Here is a 12,266-nt window from a genome sequence, read left to right as displayed (position 1 = left end):
ATACATATATATATATATGAAACATTATAGTTCAGCCCTTCTCTTCCCTGCCTGCAACAACGATTTCTCTGTCTACATGTCTGCTTGTCAATCACTCTTAGCTGCTTCTACATAAACATCTCTAGAGAGGTGAAAAGAAAGTGATTTACCTAAGCCAAACTAAAAACTTCGAAGATGACATCTGATTGATACTTTTTCTTTACCTGTTTGTTCTGTCAATCAGAAGTGTTGTTCCTCAGTGATTTTGCTCTGCTGTCACATTCACCAGGCTAAGTGTGGTTTCCAAGCACACTCATTTCAGTGCTGAATGTGGGCTGTCACACAGTTCAGAGTAGGTCTCAGACCAAGTTTTAAGGCTGCAGTCTCCTGTGAAGAGCTATGATTAAGCCCTTGGGGTTTGCAGCTTATGCTCCTCTGGGAGCTGGGAAAACAGTATCTGTTCTCCAAGCCACTGTCTGAGAGCAAAGTGTTATTTGGCACCTAAGTACTTCAAGAGTCAATGAATCTTGTACCATTAGAACAGACTATACACAGACCTGTTCCTTCTTGAGACTTCCCACTCTGTGAATTTAGATGACAGCTCCTGATTTCCTCCAGGCATGTTTAGAACAGTCATTTCTCAAGACTTTGTATCTCTCCTTACCTTTTCAAGAAAAGACTTGGTGGTACTTTCTTCGTACCTGGGTTTTCAGCCTCATGGAAGAAGGTTTACACCTTTGCTGGAGCTAGCGTACAGGTTCGCTCAGAGCTACTGCAAATTCTTGCAATTGCCTTCTCCTCATCTGTTCTGAGACACATTTATCAGGATTTATTTGGCTGCTCTCTTCCTCCTTCTTCCTACACTCTCCAGCTAAGACTGAAGAGGGTATTTGTGCAAGAATATCCCATAATCTCAGACTTCATCTCATTGACTAGGTCACATAAGGACCACGTCCTCGTGCTGTCTGACTACTACACAACAGTCCTTTGTCAATTATACACAGCTACTAGCAAACAACTATAGAGCAATACAGACTTCACAACTATTATATCACAAATACTTTTCTTTACATTTCTTTTGAGGAAGGAAATAGAAAAGTTTCATCTAAGTGTTTACAACCATCTAATCATGGTACAATAGGCACATACTGATCATCATGCAGGGGCTGTTCAAGTTAGTAGAAGACAATTTAGGTATTTCCACTGAATTGAATAGACCTGCTATTGGGGCCAGTGATGCTTTTCACAGACAAATAGGTATATTTACAAAATGGGCTGAATGACTGGAAAAATCTGCTTGGTTGACTGGAATCTGAAGTGGTGCACAACCAAGAAATTAAGCCAGTGGGCTTTCTTTCTGAGCCCCATGGAAACCCAAGAATCCATCACATCAGAGCAAATGCAGAGCAGATGCCAGGACTCCTGATATCACTGCAGACCTTAATCAGGCCTGTTAGCTCCCACCTCCTTTAAATGCCAAAAAGGAAATGGTGCATAACTATATGCCCTTTCTAGATTATATAAAGGGAAAAATGCTTTTTGTGTAGTTTCACTGAACATGGAGTCGCAATGCTCTCTCCACCTTAAAGAACATGTTAGAAAAAGAAGTGCAAATGCCTTAAAAAGGAGATAAAATCATCTCAATTTCTACTGATGCCAAGGTGGCTTTCAATGCAATAGTTCCAACCTGGTACTTCTGCACACATTTGTCAGTGCCTTGCCTTAGATTCGGATCCATTAGCTGTATTGACCCGCACCTCCTGACTACATGTCCCCAGGAAGGACTGAATGTGTCCCATCCCTGCAAGTGCTGTACTCCAAGGGAAGGAAAGCTGTAAATCATCGCTGCTGCCAATTTCTCCATCTTTTCGTTTACAAGAGACTGTGTGCCAGCACTCATATGGATAATCACATTCTGTCTCCCTCCTCAGACAGGCTCGACTGATGGCATCCTGCTCTATGCAGATAAAACAGCAGGAAAAGCAGAGCGATGTAAAGTGAAGTCTGTCAAATTGGGCACTTAGATCTTAAGAGTAGCTGTAACTTTTAATGACGCTAAGGACAATGGCAATTCTGATGGAAATGATTTTTGTAGCTACAGTTTCAGGTGGTGAATTTATGGGCAGGAAGCAAGAAAGGGAAGAAAGTGAAAAAGGACCTAATGAATAAAATCGGAGGCAAAAACGGTTTCTGCATTACAGCTGAGCTGGGAAGTCATAAACCAGGGGAGACGAATAAAAAAGAAACTGGAATAGCATTCATCGAAAATACTCCTGGAGTTGAAATTAGAATAATTTTCATTGTTATTGAAATTGCCTGTGATCTCAGGCAGATTAGCAGGAGATTGCAGGAAAGCTCAGAGAAAGCTTTCAACAGAGGAATTTTGCAGGTGCCAAACTGGGGAGAGCAGGCTCGCTCGCTAGCTGGTCCCACCTGACGGCAAGACTGAAATCACCTTCTCTTCTGGGCTGCTCACTTTGCCTTTACTAATAGCAGCCCATACATAACCATCTAAATTGTGTTAAAAGTTTGGTGAATGGCTCTTCTGTGTGTGTGCATGCATGTGTGCCAGCACAAGAACTTGCACAGGGCAAAAATTTTACTCATTTTTGCTACTTGCTTAAAAAAGTAAAACTCATCCATTCAGTTAGTGGAGACACAGTATCAATTATGACACAGAAATCGTAATGACTTGGATTTTCCATAGGTGAAAAGTTGCTCAAATAAACAATCTGGCAAGTGATTATAGAGGAGTACAATCACTGAAAACACCATCAGGTTGCAAATGATTTTGCGACAGGAATAAACTACTAAGTCATTAGATAATTTATTCACAGTGAAAAACTGGAGCTGTATCCTGCTTATTGGAGCACTAGCAATACAAATGAACTGTGCCATCCAAAAACTGAAAAATGCTTGCACCACACTGCAGATCAGGTAACACAAGGAGCTGGCTTCCAAGATGAGGCAGAAATGGATGCTGAGATCTTGTATTTCTAAGGCAGCCCCCAACATGCACACAAACATTACTAATGTAAGACTTAAATGAAATGACAAATTTTTCACTCAACAGAAAGAGCAAAATACACATAAATACATTACTGAAAACATTTTCTACACATGGTGACCCCCATCCTACACTCAAAGTAGCCCCATCACAAGGAGGTTGAAGATGACTTGCCTATTTTCTTAGCATACAGTTGCTGCAGCTCTCTAACCAAAGCTTGATTTTAGTTTCTCCTAACTGCTCCTTGTCTATTCACAGCTACAAGAGTCTTTCCAGCAGGCTGATGACCAGGCTTGGATTCTGGAGATGGAAAGGCAGAAAGATGCTGTAATCCCCTCAGGTCACATATACCTCTCCTCCCCTTAGCCCCAGACTATGCCTGTCCATACTTGGAAACAACATCAGCCTTTTGTAAAAATTCCTGGGGAGCTGCTACAGATCAGTAAGCCAGCTGAGGAAGAGAAGCACAGAAGACATGCCTCATTGTGGGCATCCTGGGCTCGCATCTGATGATTCAGGATTGTGATAGCATCAAGACATTTGTAGTCATATATTTGCTATGCATCATACAACTTGATGGGTTTAAAACGCTCCTGGAACCACGTCTGGGTCTGGAGAGTGACTCCTCCATTAGCTGATGAGAGACAACCTTGAGCTGAGCCCTGGCCCTTTTTCCACGGGAGCCGCATATCTGCAGTCTCGTGGTTGTTTTTCTCCCCCGAGAGCAGCAGTGGAGCTTTCTGTACCAACATGACTTTGCACTTCTCTTTGTTTTGATATATGTCTCATTTTATTCCTGACAATAGCTGCACCTCACCTACCCCAGGCCTGAGGGGACTGGAGGTCTCTATTACTTTGGTGATAATTTTTATGACTCTATTACAATAGTTTTTTTGGTTCAGACATGCCCAGTGCACAGGGAACAGGACTCCTTTCGAAAGGTTACAGATATGACAGATGGGACTGTGGCTCCAATGTGGGATGCGCAGTCCTGTTCGCACACAGACAAAATGTTCCTGTGTGCTCCACATTTGTTTAAGCTCCTTTTAATATCAACAGGGAAAACGAGCCCAGCTGGCAGCTTCCTGCTCTCCCCTCTCTGTCTGCTCTTGCCTTTACCAATGAAGGAGCCACATCTAGAATAAAGCCTCCTGGGGCAGGGAGAATGGAACCAAGGACCTGGTCAGAAAGCTGATCCCTTTTACATATGCTTTCCCTACACCTGAATCTGCTGTTTCCTTCTTAATTCACGCCAAAAGATGGGAGAAAGTGGCGAGATCAGCTTTATGTACTGCCAATATACTGAATTTGTATTAAGGAGGTAGGTATAACATAACCAGCCATCACTGGGGAGGAGATCTGGATCATGGTCCCATTCCTGCTCCTGCATTTTTCTTGTCTGGATTGTCATATGCACTTTCCACAGCCACAGTACAGGGCAGTAGATTTACACCACTGATGGATTTGGCCCTGGGACTCTTTACTCACAAGATACCCAGATGATGGGTGTTTGGCAAAACTGAATGCAATCTTTGCAGTGAGTCTGCTTTACCCGAAGACAAGCTCTGTGTCCCCATGCAGCTCAGGGAGCTGGAAAGAATCACCCCACGGATTTCAGTGCTGAAACACAGTCTACGTCCAAGGACTGGTTAGGAGCTGACTTGCTTTTATCCTTTACATTGCTGAGGGTAAAGGAGCTCAAGGGTGCTGAGCACCCACTTTTACATCTACAGAACATCCCCTTCTCCTTTGTTGTCCCCAGGACATGCTTCAAAGCCCATCATGTGTCTGCCAGGGTTTGCTGTGTGTTTGGTTTCCTTTGCTCCTGGGCTTTGACACCAGCTCTGTTTTCCTTGCATGTTGAGAGGTGGGAGTGGGGCAAACACATCATATAAAATACTGACTTGTTCCTGATTGCGCTTTCTCTCTCATTCTCCACTATCTGTACTTTTCTGATAGCCTTTTTACTTTGTGGCAGCTGGCAAGGTAGATTAGGCTTCATGAGAGCTCCCTCAGGCAAATCCTTATCTCAGGTCAGCATCGTGCAAACTCCACAGAGGAGTATCTAACCGGTATTGAACTTGACATGGGTGTAATATCGCAATGGGCCATCTGTGATCCATGGAGATGCAGCAGTCCATAGCAGCAGAGAACCTGCCCAACAGAATAAAGCAGCTCTTTACCAGCTGGTTACTAGGGAGAAGGTGTTTTCCGAATTCTCCCTTCTGCCACTTGTATGCAGTTGCCATTGCTTAAACCCTCAGGAGAGAAGCCACCAGGGTCCAGGAGGTTTCTGACCCTTGAGAAATGTTATCACACTCGGTTATGAGCACAAGCTGGGAAGGATGTGAATGAAAATGGGTTTGAATAGGTTATCCTATTCCTGTGCGACCTCACCTAGGCGTTCCTGCTCCAGCAGGGGGATTGGACTAGATGATCTTTTGAGGTCCCTTCCAATCCCAAACATACTGTGATACTGTGATCTGTGATGAGAGAACACGCTGGGGTCTGCTAACACTGGGAGCACACTGGGTCAGCCCTCAGTCAGAAAGGTTTTCCTGCCTGGGATGATCACAGTTAACAGACTGACAGATTCCCTGCTCTGAGGAGCTGCTTCAAACCCTAATGCTCGTCCAAGCACACAAATTGCATTATAATGCCCAAAGAATTACCTCTGAACTGTACCACAGAACAAAGAGTAAGAAAGCCTGATGCTACATGTATTTTTATTTTGCAACTCAACCAAATGTTGTGACTAGATAACCTACCTAATTATAGCCTTAAAAACAATAACAAGGATAATTAGCTAATTGAGCATTATTTTTAATGAACACAATTCTGCACAAAGCACATTCCAGTAGCAACAAACACACACCTGCACATCACCTCGCTCTGGTAGGAAACAGTTGTCTAAAAAACTCGCCAACAATCTGTCAACATTTCTATGAATGACATCCTTCTTCACAAGCTGACGACCTAAGGACCTCATGCTCACCACCCCTACAGAAACATCTCAGGTGACAGAGGACATAGTGTGGGAAAGCCAAGGGATGAGCGCTTCTCTCCTTGGCCCCATTGAGCATTGTCTGGCATGATAATAAAGCCTCAGACTTAATTTCACCACTCTTGGAAGGAGCTAGTAACAGTTGCACGTACAACACATCCTATTTTCTTAACAGCACGGCTCCGGCAGCAGTGGAGAGAAGTGCCAGAGCCTCTTCTCCGGCTGTGCAGAGATATCTCCTCTCTCTCAGCAGCTCTCTGGACAGCCCCCAAATCTGGAAGCAAGCAGAGCCAATGGGCTATTTCCTGGAGTGAATATCTGAAAGCCCAGTCACAGCTTTGGCAAAAAAAGCATTGGGCACATGTTAATTCCTGTGTCATATTTACTGAAAAAACACCAACCCCTCGGGCTTTGCACGTACAGGCCAAATTCTGCACCGTGCTCCTGCACCAGTGCACTGTGATTAAAACACAGGCTTATGCTTAATTCCTGGTGATTTTGAAACAGGCTGATGCTTGAGTTCTGGGTCTCATCTATTTCAATGGGGAGCTTTGAAAAAGTATGTGTGTAGCGCAGCTGGTGCTGCTGAGCTCTGAGCTTTTGGGGCCTCCATCTATTACTGTGATGTGGGGAAAACAAGAGCATGAATTTTTTGTAGCCAAATTCTGAATACAGCCCATCTTCTTTCACCTATTGTAATAATATACTTGTGCATAATGTAATATATATGTTACAGAATCAGAAGCTAAGTACATAACATAATTTAAAAAATAGGTATCACTATAGATCAACATGTGACATGCCTATATATTTTAGTGTGTTTTCTTAGCACAAATTATGACAGAAATACAGTAAGTCAGTAATTTCAGATTCCTTTGCATAGACATTGTCACTGTAATTTTGCCAGGAGAGAGATAATAAATCATACTTTTCCATCTGACTGATGTTGTGTTTCCCCTGTCTGATTTCAATGGCTGTATGCTATCTTCAGAGCTGGCATTGTTCATGGCTCCTTTTATTAAAGCACAGGCATGTTATTGAAATTTCTTTTGTATTATGATTTTCTAGCCGTACGTGAAATTGCAGAACACACAAGGAAAAAATAAAAGCCCCATTCATTTGAGTCATAGTATGAGAAAAACCTGCTGCACATATTTTGGAGAGAAAAATGCCAATATTAAAATTGGGGCCCCATGCTGGCTTGGGTTAGTAATCAGTTTCTTGTAATTTATGGGCAAAGATCTACAAGCTACTAGCGATTTGGATGACTATTTAGTATACTACCAAAAGGTTTTAATAATGCTAGTTCTTACGATGATCAGCTTGCCATGATTTGAACACTTTCCAAGATTCACCAAGAAACTGAACACTCATAGAGGAGAGGCTTAGTAAAGAACCTTCCTTTTCTCCCCACTTCATTTTTCTTGTGGCCTAACAAAGCTTGTCAGACTTAAGGTGTCATATCTCTGTTCTCTCATGCTGATATAAACCCCAGCGTCCACAGCCCAAACCTGCAGCTGGACAGTTCGATCCACCTGGGCAGGGCTGAGGGACCCTTGGAGCATCAACCTGCACCACCCCAGGCACTGCAGGGTTGGACACGTCTCCCTCACCTTCCCTTGTGACCCAGGGCTGCAACAAAATCTTCACCTAACAGCATCATCCCGTCAGTAACGCTCCAGGAGTGTCCCAAGTGTTTCATTCATATTCGATGAGGTTGCACTCCCAGGCTGGGTAACTAGTGGTCACAGCAAAGCTGCAGTTTGCACCACTTAATTTCTATTTCTGGCATGGTTCTGGGGGTAGGGAAACATGTTTTGGTTTCATTGTCTCATTTTCTCCAGTGACAGAATGGACACACTGCATTTCAGGGACTGAGAGATACTGGAATAACAGCTGAATACACTCTTGCGTGTGCTAATGCCTTTTGATGAGAAGTCTTATTTTGTTAAGTTACATTGGGATAATTGCATTAATAAAACATTTTTAAAGAGCATTAACGAAGGAGAAGGAGGTGCCACTGTTCTGAAGTAAAGGTTTCCATAATGAGCTGAGAATGAGTATATGATAATGCTATGCTTATATAGTTCCTCATTTCTTTTGGATTCTGATTACACCCGAAGATCCCTGGTAGAGCTGCAATCCCTACTGTGCAAAGTGCTGCTCAAGAAGACATAAAGTCAGCAAGATACAGAAGCCCTAGCTGAAGGATTACAGATGATTTGTGGACAAAACAAAGCAATGAACTTAAGATATAGTGGCAGGAAACATGGGAAAGAAAAATAAAGCAGTACTCTGGCAATGAACTCCTGGCCATATTCAAGTGAGTGGAGATTTTGACCAAAAACAAAATGAAAATTTCTCCTTTTCTGGTGTTGTTGTTGTTGTTGTTTTTAGTTTGTTTTTGTTATTTCTTTTCCCCACAGTGCGAAGGCCTGCCCAGGGGTAGGCGTTGTTCTCCAATCCCTCTACGCTTGTGCTTGCTGCAAGGGCCAAACATTTGGGCATCATCCAGGGACTGTTTGAGCAAGGATGGGTTTGGGATGGGAGCAGTGAAGGTGGAAGGGGAGAGAACAAAGAGGTGAAGTCACTGGAAAGGGCAGGCAGATGAAAGGCAGCAGCAGAGGTTAAGCATGAACAGAGCCAATGGCTGGAAGAAATTGCAGCTCTGTGTTTGGCAGGAAGAATGGGGCCACTGAAGAGCACCCAAGAAATACCTTTGATGTTCAGAGTTGCTTCCAAGCCCAAGTTCACAACTGTGGGTCAAAGTTGCTCTCCTGACATGAATATTAGCGGGAAGGCCAAGCTGTGATGCCAAAACCTCTCGTGTTCCCACCCAAAGCAGAACTCACCCAATGTCCTGCCAGGCAAATGGAGATATTTTAATGTGTGCAGTTAGAAGAATTCTGCTACTGACTTTGAGAAGGATGGGACCATGTTACCAAAAACCACATCCCCAGGACTCACTCTCTGCTGCAGGGACAGGGAGCAGTTCCTGCCTACAGGGTCTAAAATGAGGAGAATGCTTCAAGCTGTGGGCTTGACAGTCTCTGAACCCATCATCCATTTCCCAGCAAGGGTATTTTGCTACGTATTCAGATAGGTCCATGGAAGATGGTTCTGGATATGCCTGTATTGGGTGCTGAGAGATTTGGGAAGTTCAGAAGTGGTTATGGACTTTTCAAACTGACAACCTAATCCTCTTCCAACGGTTCTAACTGTGGCTACAAATATACCCTAACCACACTGTAAACTGCATTTCTCAAATGTGGGTAGGCTCATGTTTATCTGTCAGCAAGTTATGCGGGAGAGTAAAAACTAATCAGCACTTCGGAAAACTGTTGTCTCACTGACATTTGCACGATTTCTCCATAAGCTGCCAAATGAACATCCATCACGCTGGCAGCATACTGTCTCCTCAAGTTTACATAAGCTGTTGTCTGGGAATGTTCATTTAAAACACAACCATGTGTACTTACAATAACTGAGACTGCTCTCTGAATTGTTATTTGCTTGTTTTCTGTCTCTGGGAAGAAAGAGGAGTGTTAACCACCTCTCTGAAAGATCTCCGCTAGTACAGGCGAGCATGGAGCACTTGGGACTCGGACCTTAACCTCCAGGACTGAAATCAAAACACAGCTGATGTGTGGGAGGAAAAGCAAGCTGCTAAGTGACCCCAAGAGCCCCTGACAGATCTCTCTGGAGAAAACAGAGAGACTGCCTGAGACTTGGAGCATTCTTCACACCTTCCCTGTAGCCACTACAGATGCCTGACACTCCACGTTTACGTCTGCAGGGGGCTGGAGGAGACCCCAGAGAGCAGATTCAAGGGCAACAAGGAGAGAAGTGGAAAATGAAATAGGAAAGAGATAGATGAATCCTAGTAAAAGCCACCAGATCTCCCCTTTTTCCTACGTACTGCTCCACAGGAACCAAAATCTTGAACACTGGGCAGTAATCTATATATTAGACATACTTGAGTCAGATCTTGATTCGCATTAGAAAAGAATGTGCTGACCTTTCCTGGGGGGGTTTCCAGGTGGAACTGCAGGGTCAGCCCAACTTGGAGATCAGTCCCAGGCAAACCAGACTCTGTACGGACAGCTGGGGCCCCAAACCCACAAAGATCTCCCAGAGCCCATAGCAGAGCTATGAAGATGCTACACAGGGTTACTGAACCATCTGTCAGGGATACAAGGTTTTACAAAAGGATACAAGAAAAACTACTAATGGGTTTAGATTAACAATTGAACTCCAGTTCAGCATTTCATTTGTACGTGTTAATGGCTTAGGGGCACAAGCATAAACATTTGGACAGCTGTCTAAGCTAGATGGCTTGTTGACATGTTTATATTTCGCACTTATGATCGTTTTGAGTTAAAAAAAATCAGAGATACGAGATCAGCTCGCTAGAAGAAAGCTAAATATTCAATAAATGGATCTTTAACAATTACTCCTTTCCCCTGAGATAGTCACAGTTACTGCCACTGGTAAGAAAAAGATTAAATCACATTTGGATTACTCACCTCAAACCTAAACAGAAACCTAGAAAAGAGACAGGAAAATTCCGCCAAATGGAAACCTCTCACAGATTTTGATATCCTAGAGAAAAAAAATTCCCTAGAGAAAAAAAAAATTCTAATTTGTGAAAGACCAGACAGTTGAAATTTCTACAAGATGAGTCAGTCCTGGTAATACTAGTACAGCAAGTATGGATCTTTGTGTACATACACTCACAGACACACTTGCAAAAGATTTTTAAACGGAGGCTAATTTCAGCTGTAACCAAACAGTGATGAGCACTTCTACAGATGATGATGATTTGGAACCAACATATTAGCAAAAGTAAATCAAGTGGGCAAAAGGGTTATGAGCCCATATAAAACAGTGCCTTTGTTTCCATTGAAAGCAGCCCAGTTTTGAGTCAGAACAACTGAAGAAAGCCTTCTCCTCTGGCAAAGACAGACTTAAATGTGCATGGAATGGACTTGAGAAAGTCTTCAGACCTTATCAATTCAACAGGACAAGGGAAAAGCAGAGCTCAGAGCCTACAAATCCTATGGACTGCTCAGAATTTCTTCTGTGGAGATAGGAGGCAAAACCTTCATTAGGTTCAAGTTAACAGTAAAATGGTTGGATGATTTGATGAAGTCAAGATCTCACTTCATGACAGCAGTTTACTGCATCCTGAAGTTTGTTTCTCCTATAGCATTTATAAACTCATAGATATGGGTGCTCCTTTTCTCCTCCCCACCCTCAAAACACCCCCGGAAGTGCAAAGTAATCTTCTAGTGCCTGAATCTCTTCCACTACTTAGAGGGGGGAAAAAGAGTTTCACTATTTGCTCTAGGCAAACACACAGATTTAAAAAAACCAATAAAATTACTTTTTACTCTATTCGACAAGGTATCAAGCTCACAGCAAAACACAGGTCCAGGTCAAAAGCTTGACTGTCAACTAAATTAAGTCTGACGGAGCTCACATTAGTCCTGGACTGAAGGTTACCATGTAGGAGAGTTGAGTGCCACCATCTACTTTGTATTTCTCAGAGGATACTGAAACTTTGCTTTCTACACAACACCCCACAGTTTCTGAACACAGCAAACAATGAACCAGATTGCCTTAACTCTCTCTAATAGCCTTTCTCCCCTAAATTATGTTTCTCTAAAATCTGTTATCAGGGTGCAATTACTTCTTTCAGGAAAAGTGATTAGTACTTTTGTACTTCATTCACATGCAAAATATACTTTAATGAGAAAATCCACCTCATTATTCTCCTTCCTAAAATCACTCCAAAAAGAGTCCTTATGACTTCCACACAAGAACCTGACCATGTGTCAGAATTACATCTAGGTGGGACACTTCACCACCTCACAACACAGGACTCAAAACCGGGCCACCGAAGCACAATTGTGGGATAAAGTTGGGCTAGGATTTCCTAGGGCAAGAAGAAACTGTTATTTAAGCAGTTCACAAGATCAGCATCTTCACTGTTATTTAAGCAGTTCGCAAGATCAGCATCATCAGCAAAACAAGGCAGAGAACAGTTTGATTGGGATGGCCCTCAAGGAGATGTTCCTCATGTGTTTGTTTTGCCCTGTGTCTATGACATTAAACTGAGTGATTGCAGTTACAGATGGAGAGAAAAATATTAACATAAACATAGACAGAAGAAAGGAACTAAATACTGCATTCACTGAAAAGGACGATATCTGGGAAAAAGGAAATTGTGATCTATGTTACTGAGAACTTGTGAAGTACACAGACCTATATGGA

General features: G+C 42.9%; 1 protein-coding gene across 2 annotated transcripts in view; it reads right to left on the bottom strand.

Annotated features, from left to right (window-relative positions):
- Positions 1–12,266, bottom strand: part of VWC2L (von Willebrand factor C domain containing 2 like) — a 53,052-nt gene that overhangs the window by 35,912 nt on the left and 4,874 nt on the right. The gene's annotated exons all lie outside the window — the stretch shown is intronic.

Source organism: Patagioenas fasciata, chromosome 7 (assembly GCF_037038585.1).
Source record: "Patagioenas fasciata isolate bPatFas1 chromosome 7, bPatFas1.hap1, whole genome shotgun sequence".
Classification (NCBI taxonomy): domain Eukaryota; kingdom Metazoa; phylum Chordata; class Aves; order Columbiformes; family Columbidae; genus Patagioenas; species Patagioenas fasciata.
This window is presented reverse-complemented; position numbering and strand designations above follow the sequence as displayed.